The sequence below is a fragment of the Cherax quadricarinatus genome, chromosome 40, assembly GCF_038502225.1.
Source record: "Cherax quadricarinatus isolate ZL_2023a chromosome 40, ASM3850222v1, whole genome shotgun sequence".
Lineage (NCBI taxonomy): Eukaryota > Metazoa > Arthropoda > Malacostraca > Decapoda > Parastacidae > Cherax > Cherax quadricarinatus.
In genome coordinates, this window is record NC_091331.1 from 7017235 (window position 1) to 7028136 (window position 10902).

Here is a 10902-nt window from a genome sequence, read left to right on the forward strand (position 1 = left end):
ACAGTGTCAGTTTATTGCACAGCTGCAATGGGTTCCACAGTCATAAATAATAGCAACTGTTCCAAAGTGGTCACCAGTTAAAGGCTGTTCCAGAGAGGTCAAAAGTGATATTTAGAAACTAGGTTATCAAGAGGGGTTTTGTTTCGCAGGAAACAGCGACCCAGTAGATGCTGATTCATTCCACAGTTACCACAGGGTTTCATTTCATGACCAACAGCTGATTCATTCCACAGATGCCACCAGATGACTCATTCCACTGTGGTCCAAGCCGGTTTATGCTGTAGTACCAAGAACTGATTTACTCTACAGTGTTCTCAGTGGATCATTCCACAGAGGTTCTCACTCGATCATTTCACAGTAGCCACTCCCTGAACCATTCCACAGTGGCCACTCATTGGGTCATTCCACAGTGGCTACTCACTGGGTCATTCCACAGTGGCCACTCACTGAATCATTCCATAACGGCCACTCACCGGATCATTCCACAGTGGCCACCAATCACTGAATCATTCTATAACGGCCACTCACTAGATCATTCCACAGCGGCCACCCACTGGATCATTCCACAGCGGCCACCCACTGGATCATTCCACAGCGGCCACCCACTGGATCATTCCACAGCGGCCACCCACTGGATCATTCCACAGCGGCCACCCACTGGATCATTCCACAGCGGCCACCCACTGGATCATTCCACAGCGGCCACCCACTGGATCATTCCACAGCGGCCACCCACTGGATCATTCCACAGCGGCCACCCACTGGATCATTCCACAGCGGCCACCCACTGGATCATTCCACAGCGGCCACCCACTGGATCATTCCACAGCGGCCACTCACTGGATCATTCCACAGCGGCCACCCACTGGATCATTCCACAGCGGCCACCCACTGGATCATTCCACAGCGGCCACTCACTGGATCATTCCACAGCGGCCACTCACTGCATTATTCCACAATGGAAAAATTAAAAACGTTCATCTGAATATTTTCACCTCTTACTGACGTTAAAATTTCGTCAGTCATTTATTAGCGATGCTGGAATTCCTAGACCACGATTTGTTAATTTAAATCTCAGTTTCCTCACTCCCCTTTATGCACGCACCTGTTCTTCTCATCTGTTTTAAACACCTGTTTCACACACCTGTTCTGCACATATCTCCAAATGCATGTCTGCCCATTTGAAACATTCTGTTACACATGTCTTTCTTTATGCTGCTACAGACACCTGTCTTTCCCCATTGTCTCTCACGCAAAACTTAAATTATATTCAGCAATCTATTTACACCTGTTCTAAGCTCCTGCCCTGTACATTTGTGTTAATATTAAATTCCTGCCCGGGCAGGGGCGTATGAAAGGTGGAGAGAGGGGTGTAAGGAGGTTTCCTGCCTTACCCTGGAAGCCTGCCTGCCCACCCCTAGAAGCCTCCTTGCCCACCCCTGGAAGCCTGCCAGCCCAGCCCTGGAAGCCCAAGCTGCTCGTCTGGAGCATCTACGATCTTCCGCTTCCTCCGTCCATTACCTGTCTTACCTGTCAATTTAACTGTAATAAGGTTTGTGACAAGCAGTCTGATTATAACTCATAATTGAGAGTTTAGTTCAGGGTTATGTTGTGTATACTTACTGGCATACTGTGGGCTTTCAAAATATTGTATATTTCTGAATAGACTTGAAATAAATTATTATAATTATTATTATTATTATTATTATTATTATTATTATTATTATTATTATTATTATTATTATTATTATTATTATTATTATTATTATTATTATTATTATTATTGTGCATTTCCGTATAATGATTTTAGATGAGTCATTATTATTATTATTATTATTATTATTATTATTATTATTATTATTATTATTATTATTATTATGAAAGGCCGAGACCACACATCGGAGACATAGCTTGGTTAACCGAGATTTTACTCTCGTACAGTACACTGTTATTTCTGTGAGTGTACGGTATATAGGACAGTTCCAATTCCTTTGATCAAGAGCTCTTCAACAGCCTCGAAGCACCCAACTTGATGAGGCATCTGTTCAGAACACCTGCACTCGTTCGTTCGCTGTTATCTTCCAGCACCACACCTGCGCAGTCATCACATCTGCCTTCAATGCATGTGTCCGTGCGCATAGAGCTGTCATCAGAATATTTTGCGACTGCAGGTGTGTCAGGCTCACCTGATACACCTGTCCTAGGAGATGACCTTCATGTTCTTAGCACCTGTCCAACACAACACTTTAACGAAGATTTGTACTAAACTGATGTTTATCTGGCACCCATTGGCATTATATAGTACCATCTACCACAACTTGGCACTGTTTTCACGTGACACCCTCTGGCACCACCTGTCACTGCATGACACTATTTGGCACTACTGCCCAGCATTGTACATATACCACTTGGAGTAACCCGTCTCTGGCACCATACTTTATATTTGACACCTTTGACATCTTGTGGCACCATCCTTGCCATCCGATACCATTTGACACCTTCTGGCACCATCCTCACTATTTGGCATCCCCTGTCATGACAAAAGGATTCACAAACTGAGCAAAACGAGGGTGCCAGCAGCCAGTGCCACAGTGTAGGCACTGTGTAACGGCGGAGCCGCGGCTCTCTGCATAGCAGCTGGTGCCTCACCTGCAGAGAGAGTGAGAGAGAGATGTAATTAAGTACAATCGCCTATAATTAGGCATAATTACAGGTTCTCCATATAATTAGGGCATCACGTCTGAGAGAGTCATGATATATGATCCTCACCTGGACCAGACTCTACCTTTAATTAACAGGATATAGTGAGACTATCACGGTAATGAGACAATCATGGTAATGATACTGTCATGGAAATTATACTGTCATGGTAATGATATTATCATGGTAATAATACTATCATGGTAATGAGATTATCATGGCAATGATACTATCATGGCAAAAGATACTATCATAGTAATGATACTGCCATGGTAATGATACTATCATGGTAATGATACTATCATGGTAATGATACTATCATGGTAATAATGCTATCATGGGAATGATACTATCATGGTAATAATACTATCACGGCAGAAATTCACTTGAGAAAATTTAGTTATTATTAATGTTATTATTATTATTATTATTATTAACATAAAATAATAATAATAATAATAATAATAATAATAATAATAATAATAATAATAATAATTATTATTATTATTATTATTATTATTATTAACATAAAATAATAATAATAATAATAATAATAATAATAATAATAATAATATTAATAATAATTATTATTATTATTATTATTATTATTATTATTATTATTACTTTAAAAAGAGGAAAATATATAGTAAGGGCTAATACAGCAGTATATACCACCAATATCTTGAGATATCTCAAGAAAGTCAGAGTTTACAGTTTTTCTTTTTTACTTTCTCTTCCTGGAAATCTACTTAGTGCTTAGTGGTAGTGGGCAGTGGGTGAAGGTGGGCAGTGGGTGAAGGTGGGCAGTGGGTGAAGGTGGGCAGTGGGTGAAGGTGGACAGCAGGTGAAGGTGGACAGTGGGTGGAGGTGGGCAGTGTTTGAGTGTGGGCTGTGAGTGCTGGTGGGCAGTGGGTGAAGCTGGGCAGGTGGTGAAGGTGGGCAGTGTGTGAAGGTGGGCAGTGGGTGGAGGTGGGCAGCAGGTGAAGGTGGACAGTGGGTGGAGGTGGGCAGTGGGTGAAGGTGGGCAGTGGGTGGAGGTTGCTAGCAGGTGAAGGTGGGCAGTGGGTGGAGGTGGGCAGTGAAGGTGGGCAGTGGGTGAAGGTGGCCAGCTGGTGAAGGTGGCCAGTGGGTGGAGGTGGGCAGGGGTGAAGGTGGGCAGTGGGTGAAGGTGGGCAGTGGGTGAAGGTGGGCAGTGGGTGGGCAGGTGGGTTGCAGGTGAAGGTGGGCAGTGGGTGGAGGTGGGCAGTGGATGGAGGTGGGCAGTGGGTGAAGGTGGGCAGTGGGTGAAGGTGGGCAGTGGGTGAAGGTGGGCAGTGGGTGGAGGTGGGCAGTGGGTGAAGGTGGGCAGTGGGTGAAGGTGGGCAGTGGGTGAAGGTGGGCAGTGGGTGAAGGTGGGCAGTGGGTGAAGGTGGGCAGTGGGTGGAGGTGGGCAGTGGGTGAAGGTGGGCAGTGGGTGAAGGTGGGCAGTGGGTGAAGGTGGGCAGTGGGTGAAGATGGGCAGTGGGTGAAGGTGGGCAGTGGGTGTAGGTGGGCAGTGGGTGAAGGTGGGCAGTGGGTGAAGGTGGGCAGTGGGTGAAGGTGGGCAGTGGGTGAAGGTGGGCAGTGGGTGAAGGTGGGCAGTGGGTGAAGGTGGGCAGTGGGTGAAGGTGGGCAGTGGGTGAAGGTGGGCAGTGGGTGAAGGTGGGCAGTGGGTGAAGGTGGGCAGTGGGTGAAGGTGGGCAGTGGGTGAAGGTGGGCAGTGGGTGAAGGTGGGCAGTGGGTGGAGGTGGGCAGTGGGTGAAGGTGGGCAGTGGGTGAAGGTGGGCAGTGGGTGAAGGTGGGCAGTGGGTGAAGGTGGGCAGTGGGTGGAGGTGGGCAGTGGGTGTAGGTGGGCAGTGGGTGAAGGTGGGCAGTGGGTGAAGGTGGGCAGTGGGTGGAGGTGGGCAGTGGGTGAAGGTGGGAAGCGGGTGAAAGTGGGCAGTGGGTGAAGGTGGGCAGCAGGTGAAGGTGGGCAGTGGGTGAAGGTGGACAGCAGGTGAAGGTGGGCAGTGGGTAAAGGTGGGCAGTGGGTGAAGGTGGGCAGTGGGTGGAGGTGGCTAGCAGGTGAAGGTGGGCAGTGGGTGGAGGTGGGCAGTGGGTGAAGGTGGGCAGCAGGTGAAGGTGGGCAGCAGGTGAAGGTGGGCAGTGGGTGGAGGTGGGCAGGGGGTGAAGGTGGGCAGTGGGTGAAGTTGGGCAGTGGGTGAAGGTGGGCAGTTGGTGGAGGTGGGCAGTGGGTGAAGGTGGGAAGCGGGTGAAGGTGGGCAGTAGGTGAAGGTGGGCAGTGGGTGGTGGGCAGTGGGTGAAGGTGGGCAGTGGGTGAAGGTGGGGCGGGTGAAAGTGGGCAGTGGGTGGAGGTGGACAGCAGGTAAAGGTGGGCAGTGGGTGGAGGTGGGCAGTGGGTGGAGGTGGGTAGCAGGTGAAAGTGGGCAGTGGGTGAAGATGGGTAGTGGGTGAAGGTGGGCAGTGGGTGAAGGTGGGCAGTGGGTGAAGGTGGGCAGCAGGTGAAGGTGGGCAGCAGGTGAAGGTGGGCAGTGGGTGGAGGTGGGCAGGGGGTGAAGGTGAGCAGTGGGGAAGGTGGGCAGCAGGTGAAGGTGGGCAGTGGATGGAGGTGGGCAGCAGGTGAAGGTGGGCAGTGGGTGAAGATGGGTAGTGGGTGAAGGTGGGCAGTGGGTGAAGGTGGGCAGTGGGTGAAGGTGGGGAGCAGGTGAAGGTGGGCAGCAGGTGAAGGTGGGCAGTGGGTGGAGGTGGGCAGGGGGTGAAGGTGAGCAGTGGGGAAGGTGGGCAGCAGTTGAATGTGGGCAGTGGGTGGAAGTGGGCAGCAGGTGAAGGTGGGCAGTGGATGAAGGTGGGTAGTGGGTGAAGGTGGGCAGTGGGTGAAGGTGGGCAGTGGGTGAAGGTGGGCAGCAGGTGAAGGTGGGCAGTGGGTGAAGGTGGGCAGCAGGTGAAGGTGGGCAGTGGGTGAAGGTGAGCAGTGGGTGAAGGTGGGCAGTGGGTGAAGGTGGGCAGTGGGTGGAGGTGGGCAGCGGGTGAAGGTGGGCAGTGGGTGAAGGTGGGCAGTGGGTGAAGGTGGGCAGTGGGTGAAGGTGGGCAGTGGGTGAAGGTGGGCAGCAGGTGAAGGTGGGCAGTGGGTGAAGGTGGGCAGTGGGTGAAGGTGGGCAGTGGGTGAAGGTGGGCAGTGGGTGAAGGTGGGCAGTGGGTGAAGGTGACAGCAGGTGAAGGTGGGGAGTGGATGAAGGTGGGCAGTGGGTGAAGGTGGGCAGTGGGTGAAGGTGGGCAGCAGGTGAAGGTGGGCAGTGGGTGAAGGTGGGCAGCAGGTGAAGGTGGGCAGTGGGTGAAGGTGGGCAGTGGGTGAAGGTGGGCAGTGGGTGAAGGTGGGGAGTGGGTGAAGGTGGGCAGCAGGTGAAGGTGGGCAGCAGGTGAAGGTGGGCAGTGGGTGAAGGTGGGCAGTGGGTGAAGGTGGGCAGTGGGTGGAGGTGGGCAGTGGGTGAAGGTGGGCAGTGGGTGAAGTTAGGCAGTGGGAGAAGGTGGGCAGTTGGTGGAGGTGGGCAGTGGGTGAAGGTGGGAAGTGGGTGAAGGTGGGCAGCAGATGAAGGTGGGCAGTGGGTGGTGGGCAGTGGGTGAAGGTGGGCAGTGGGTGAAGGTGGGCAGCGGGTGAAAGTGGGCAGTGGGTGGAGGTGGACAGCAGGTAAAGGTGGGCAGTGGGTGGAGGTGGGTAGCAGGTGAAAGTGGGCAGTGGGTGGAGGTGGGCAGCAGGTAAAGGTGGGCAGCAGGTGAAGTTGGGCAGTGGATGGAGGTCGGCAGCAGGTGAAGGTGGGCAGGGGGTGAAGATGGGTAGTGGGTGAAGGTGGGCAGTGGGTGAAGGTGGGCAGTGGGTGAAGGTGGGCAGCAGGTGAAGGTGGGCAGCAGGTGAAGGTGGGCAGTGGGTGGAGGTGGGCAGGGGGTGAAGGTGAGCAGTGGGGAAGGTGGGCAGCAGGTGAAGGTGGGCAGTGGATGGAGGTGGGCAGCAGGTGAAGGTGGGCAGTGGGTGAAGATGGGTAATGGGTGAAGGTGGGCAGTGGGTGAAGGTCTGCAGTGGGTGAAGGTGGGCAGCAGGTGAAGGTGGGCAGCAGGTGAAGGTGGGCAGTGGGTGAAGGTGGGCAGTGGGTGAAGGTGAGAAGTGGGGAAGGTGGGCAGTGGGTGAAGGTGGGAAGTGGGTGGAGGTGGGCAGCAGGTGAAGGTGGGTAGTGGGTGAAGGTGGGTAGTGGGTGAAGGTGGGCAGTGGGTGAAGGTGGGCAGTGGGTGAAGGTGGGCAGCAGGTGAAGGTGGGCAGTGGGTGAAGGTGGGCAGCAGGTGAAGGTGGGCAGTGGGTGAAGGTGAGCAGTGGGTGAAGGTGGGCAGTGGGTGAAGGTGGGTAGTGGGTGGAGGTGGGCAGCGGGTGAAGGTGGGCAGTGGGTGAAGGTGGGTAGTGGGTGAAGGTGGGCAGTGGGTGAAGGAGGGCAATAGGTGAAGTTGTTCAGCAGGTGAAGGTGGGCAGTGGGTGAAGGTGAGCAGTGGGTGAAGGTGGGCAGTGGGTGAAGGTGGGCAGTGGGTGAAGGTGGGCAGTGGGTGGAGGTGGGCAGCGGGTGAAGGTGGGCAGTGGGTGAAGGTGGGCAGTGGGTGAAGGTGGGCAGTGGGTGAAGGTGGGCAGTGGGTGAAGGTGGGCAGTGGGTGAAGGTGGGCAGTGGGTGAAGGTGGGCAGCAGGTGAAGGTGGGTTAGTGGGTGAAGGTGAGCAGTGGGTGAAGGTGGGCAGTGGGTGAAGGTGGGCAGTGGGTGAAGGTGGGCAGCAGGTGAAGGTGGGCAGTGGGTGAAGGTGGGCAGTGGGTGAAGGTGGGCAGTGGGTGAAGGTGGGCAGTGGGTGAAGGTGGGCAGCAGGTGAAGGTGGGCAGTGGGTGAAGGTGAGCAGTGGGTGAAGGTGGGCAGTGGGTGAAGGTGGGCAGTATGTGAAGGTGGGCAGCGGGTGAAGGTGGGCAGTGGGTGAATGTGGGCAGTGGGTGAAGGTGGGCAGTGGGTGAAGGTGGGCAGCAGGTGAAGGTGGGCAGTGGGTGAAGGTGGGCAGTGGGTGAAAGTGGGCAGTGGGTGAAGGTGGGCAGTGGGTGAAGGTGGGCAGTTGGTGAAGGTGGGCAGTGGGTGAAGGTGGGCAGTGGGTGAAGGTGGGCAGCAGGTGAAGGTGGGCAGTGGGTGAAGGTGGGGAGCAGGTGAAGGTGGGCAGTGGGTGAAGGTGGGCAGCAGGTGAAGGTGGGCAGTGGGTGAAGGTGGGCAGCAGGTGAAGGTGGGAAGTGGGTGAAGGTGGGCAGTGGGTGAAGGTGGGCAATGGGTGAAGGTGGGCAGTGGGTGAAAGTGGGCAGTGGGTGAAGGTGGGCAGCAGGTGAAGGTGGGCAGTGGATGAAGGTGGGCAGCAGGTGAAGGTGGGCAGTGGGTGAAGGTGGGCAGTGGGTGAAGGTGGGCAGTGGGTGAAGGTGGGCAGCAGGTGAAGGTGGGCAGCAGGTGAAGGTGGGCAATGGGTGAAGGTGGGCAGTGGGTGAAGGTGGGCAGCAGGTGAAGATGGGCAGCAGGTGAAGGTGGGCAGCAGGTGAAGGTGGGCAGTGGGTGAAGGTAGGCAGCAGGTGAAGGTGGGCAGCAGGTGAAGGTAGGCAGCAGGTGAAGGTAGGCAGCAGGTGAAGGTGGGCAGCAGGTGAAGGTAGGCAGCAGGTGAAGGTAGGCAGCAGGTGAAGGTAGGCAGCAGGTGAAGGTAGGCAGCAGGTGAAGGTAGGCAGCAGGTGAAGGTAGGCAGCAGGTGAAGGCAGGGTTTCACCTCACACAAAAGACTGTCAAGTATATGTCACATAGAGAAGAATGAGAAAGAGACTGATGTGTGAAGATGATAATAGACAATAAATAAACCGCACTTGATAGACACTAGTCTAGGCTGAATTTTCAGTCTTTATAGTTAATTTTCCCTTCACTGTAGACTGACCAGTCAGCTGCTATCTGTATTTTCCATGTACTCTCATATACTCTCATGTACTCTCATGTACTCCCATGTACTCCCATGTGCAACCATGTACTCCATGTACTCTCATACACTCCCATGTACTCTCAAATACAGATAATGTTAAAATAATGAGATGATGAATGGAAGTCGTGCTCAGAGTTTGTTAAAATGAGTTTTAGAGAGAGAGAGAGAGAGAGAGAGAGAGAGAGAGAGAGAGAGAGAGAGAGAGAGAGAGAGAGAGAGAGAGAGAGAGAGAGAGAGAGAGAGAGAGAGAGAGAGATTATGAAAATGTTTGCAAATATAAGAGAGACGGAACGAATCTTAAATTTGAAAGAGTGTTGGAAAGGGGCGAGTGATTCTCCGGATGCTTTACTGAAAAAGGTTTGTGAAGTTTTATTGACGGTGGATCTGTGAGGGTTAAAGATATCTTTTATTGATAGCGGTTTGCGAGATTAAATTTTTATTTAATTCTCACATTCAGACTGACGTTCATGGCATCATTCTTCAGTTTGATGTAAGAATGACGAATGGTGTGAGAGGAACAGCAAGAAAGAGGGAGAGAAGAGAGACAGAGAGAGAGAGAGAGAGAGAGAGAGAGAGAGAGAGAGAGAGCGAGAGAGAGAGAGAGAGAGAGAGAGAGAGAGAGAGAGAGAGAGAGAGAGAGAGAGAGAGAGAGAGAGAGAGAGGGAAGTGCAATTGTACAGAACTGCAGAGTGAAAGTGAAGGAAGGTGTTAGCAGGAAGGAGTGAGGGGGATGTTGTGGCCTGGAGGAAGTGATGGTGGAGTAAAGTACTCACCTGTAATACATGGAGGGTGATGGAGGAAGGCCTCACCTGTAATACATGGAGGGTGATGGAGGAAGGCCTCACCTGTGATAACATACACCTGTGATAACATGGGTGATGGAGGAAGGCCTCACCTGTGATAACATGGAGGGTGATGGAGGAAGGCTCACCTATAACATGCGTTGGCTGGTACACAGGTGTAGTTACCAGAGGCACCTTGAGTCACCTTTGCTAGTCGCAGCTCACTCTCTCCACCGCGGCTCACCACACTCACCTGCAACAATGGTTACAGCACCTTTAACACCACAGACTAACACCACACTCACCTACAACAATGACAACATTACCATTAACACCACAGACTAACACCACTGTCACCTACAACAATGACAACAGCACCATTAACACAGACTAACACCACTGTCACCTACAACAATACCATTAACACAGACTAACACCCTTGTTACCTACAACAATGACACCAGAACCATTAACACAGACTAACACCACTGTCACCTACAGCAATGACAACAGTACCTTTAACACAGACTAACACCCATGTCACCTACAACAATGACAGCAGTACCATTAACCCAGACTAACACCACTGTCACCTACAACAATGACAGCAGTACCATTAACACAGACTAACACCACTGTCACCTACAGCAATGACAACAGTACCTTTAACACAGACTAACACCCATGTCACCTACAACAATGACAACAGTACCATTAACCCAGACTAACACCACTGTCACCTACAGCAATGACAACAGTACCATTAACACAGACTAACACCACTGTCACCTACAGCAATGACAACAGTACCTTTAACACAGACTAACACCACTGTCACCTACAACAATGACAACAGCACCTTTAGCACAGACTAACACCACTGTCACCTACAGCAATGACAACAGTACCATTAACACACACTAACACCACTGTCACCTACAACAATGACAACAGTACAGACTAACACCACTGTCACCTACAGCAATGACAACAGTACCTTTAGCACAGACTAACACCACTGTCACCTACAGCAATGACAACAGTACCATTAACACAGACTAACACCACTGTCACCTACAACAATGACAGCATTACCATTAACACAGACTAACACCACTGTCACCTACAACAATGACAACAGTACCTTTAACACAGACTAACACCACTGTAACCTACAGCAATGACAACAGTACCTTTAGCACAGACTAACACCACTGTCACCTACAACAATGACAACAGTACCTTTAACACAGACTAACACCACTGTCACCTACAACAATGACAGCATTACCATTAACACAGACTAACACCCATGTCACCTACAACAATGACAACAGTACCATTAACACAGACTAACACCACTGTCACCTACAACAATGACAACAGTA

The 10902-nt window shown here is 51.8% G+C and overlaps 1 pseudogene; it reads right to left on the bottom strand.

Annotated features, from left to right (window-relative positions):
- Nucleotides 1-1773: 1773 nt before the first annotated feature.
- LOC128687160 (zwei Ig domain protein zig-8-like) overlaps nt 1774-10902 on the bottom strand; it is a 158081-nt pseudogene continuing 148952 nt past the window's right edge.